Raw genomic sequence first — 3219 nt, forward strand, 5'->3', positions numbered from 1 at the left:
GCTTTTGACTCTGAGGAAGGTTAGAGTAGAGGTGGCAGGGTTTGCAAGAGGTCTGACTCTGTAGCCTAAATCTGAGAGGGGTGAAAACGATAGTGGGAAGTTGTCTCTGTCAGGGTCAGTCTCAAAGTAGAAGCAAGAGGACAGATTATGGCGAGAGGCATGTCAGTGACACTGCCTTCCGGACAGCATATGCTCCATATAATGCGACTGCCCATGCACAGAGGCAGGTCCACATGTGCATACAGCAGTATACAGATGCTTATATATTAAACAGAGGGAGATACGCTTGTGTGCGCATGCTGAACTTGATTCAGCCATACTGAATACAAGTAAACAATCATGCTTAATTTCATGCTCCAGCTTTCACCTCTGTGTGCGTGTCTTTCACTCATCACATGAGTAGCTGTGCATTTATATTGCGATGGCACGGAAGTAATCAGGGAGGAAGATGTCACAATTGCACAAAGAGGTTAATGAAAAGCCAACATCCTCATTTTATTCTAATATTCTTGCTTAAATATAGATGATGATTTTTGTGCAAAACGAAGAAGCCGCACTTATTAACAGGTTTTAAATAGCCCTACTGTGAAGTAGAACGCTATCGTTTAAACTTTGATTCTCCTGTCTTAATTTCCCAGTTTGATCTCTTTTGTCCTCCATAAAACTCAGCTCTTGTTGACTTCAGCGCCACCCTTATGAAGTCCATAACTTAAATACTGATTAGATTGGACACTGTGGGATCTTGGAGATTATGAGAACAAAGAGCAGGTCTTATCAGTGTGTGTGAATGAATTTGTGTTGGCTGTTTATTTGCTGCCCTGTGTGAGATTGTGATTTGTGAGGCTCCTCCTGCATAAAGATGAATAGAAATATCCCCCCGAGAAGCGATAACCTCAGGCTTAAACACACAACACAGTGGCAGCATTTGTTTTCATTTACTTTCATTTATATATTTTCTTTGTGCCCGAGCAAAAAAAGCCATTGTCTGTGCAGGACCATAAAATGGGAATAAATGGCGGGCTATAATTTGCAGCCCCAAGAAAATATCCTTTTAGATCGATCTTCTTGTCATCAAAACATTATTGGAAGCCTTAACTAATGTGTCTGGGTTTTTTTCCTTCCTTTCTTTACTTTTATCAGTAACTTACTTTACTTTACTTTTATATCTGAAAACAGGTTGGAAGTAGTTCACACGAAGAGGTGTGGCAAAGCAGTTACATGATAACATTTAAGAGGTAATTAAGTTACCTTTATTATTTTTGACATCTCTGGTGCAAAAGTCCAGCCACTTACGGTATATCATTAAGTTTATTTCCCTTGTGAAGCTTTTCCTGCTGCGTTTCTAGGTTTCTGTGTTTATATGAATGCACATTCAGTCAGTGTCCTGGTTCTGTCTTAGAAAGCTGTAATGGTACCCCAGGAGTACAGGAAGGATGTCTTCCCACTTGGGGCATGTCCTTGTCAGAGAGCAAGTACCAAGTTCAGCCCCACTTCTGTCTTCAGGGAAACAAGCCAGTATAGTTTCAGCTGTATAATCCGTTGTGCCCTTGTCGCCCGCATAACTGTGATGGTCATCTCTCTTATTGCATTTTCCCAGAGGGCCTAATGCGCCATCATCACGCTGCATGCGATGACGGCTGTTTGTTGACAGCTGGTTTCACATGGGAGTGGAAATCACGCGTTTTTCTCAGACATGTCTGCTTTTTAATGACACCAGCCATGCCATGGCTGTCGACTGGTTGGCTCACAATGGGTCTCATCAATTTTTATCCTGAAGGGGTGATTTGTAACTGAGCAGTGAGAAAGAAGTTGATAGACAATATTAAGAAGAAACAACAAATAAACTCACAAATATGTATTTTTGAGTGCAAATATATTTTGAATCTGCTCTGTCTATATAAAGGCAGGAATAGAGTTGGATACCCTGTATGCAAACTTGCCAGAATCATTCTCCAATGTAGACTCTGCAGACTATTCCTTTGAAACTGGAGCTCGAAGGCTAAAACGTTATCACAAACTTGTGGAAACGTTATGGAAGCATATAAAAAAAGCATTTGTTTTGAACTACAAGCTCAAAAGTTGGTATGCAGTGTGTTAGTGGATTTAGAAAGACCTGCTACATTTATGCCTGCAGCTTTTGTGTAACTAGTCAAGTAAGTCTGAGTCCTTCTGCATGTTGACTGCCTCTTTGGGCTCGTGTTGATTCAGGATTAACACATAAATGACCCGCGATAGCGAGATAATCTCAGTGACCTATTAGAGTAATACAGCACTAAAACAAACAAGCAACCATACCCTGACAGTCATGAACAAAGCACTCTTTAATTGATTTGCTGAGGTTATTTGTTTTATTTGTTTTGTTGCATGCTTATTTAAGAGGAAAGGGTGTTGTGCGTGCATGCAATAATGATAATGGATCACTGAGGTTGTGTTTGCGAGGGAATAATAATTGTACTGTATAAGGGGACGGTGGGTTTGGCTGTATGGACGAGGGAGATAAAACTACAAAGATTAAACTATGATCTGTAAATGTGTCAAACAGAAACCCTAATGGCCCCAGTCAATATCATATTTTTGGAGATTATGTTGATTGCAGTCTGGGCTTAGGCTCTGTATAACATTAAGCTTCAACGATTAGCAGAACAGCATGGCAGTAAGTCCCAAATAATACTGTAATTGAGAATATTATGATAATTGGAGACGAAAGAAACAGTAGACACATAGACACAAACAGGCAGTCTGACAGTTAAGATTTATCAGCGCACACAATCTGTTTTTTGGAGTATGTGCATCAAAGCATTGCTGTCTGCTGTGAGGCACACAAGGCTGAGCATTCACAATTCTATTTGTACCAATGAGAAAACTTTTTTTCTGTAGGATCTCAACAGAGGGAGGCAGATAGAAAGTGGAAGCACAGAGAATTTCAATTAACACAAAACCAAACTGTATTCCATGATTTTTAGCATTTTTAAAGGCAGCTTGGGTGTTTAGAAGTATGGAGGAGTATATGTTTTACGGGAGACTCGGGTGCCTGTTGTTAACTGCTGTTACAAACCAGACAATGGCAAACCAACAGGCTTTCTCCTTGACATGCTTAGCACCTGCACAGCCTCAGAGTGCTTACATTGTCTAGTTAATCAGTAATATTTAATTGAGCACCGTGCAAACTCAACTTTTAATACCCTTTCCAGTTCCTTTTTTTCTTTTTTAATTTCCCTC

The sequence above is a fragment of the Haplochromis burtoni genome, unplaced genomic scaffold (genome assembly GCF_018398535.1).
Source record: "Haplochromis burtoni strain Fernald_Lab_line unplaced genomic scaffold, NCSU_Asbu1 Contig_556, whole genome shotgun sequence".
Lineage (NCBI taxonomy): Eukaryota > Metazoa > Chordata > Actinopteri > Cichliformes > Cichlidae > Haplochromis > Haplochromis burtoni.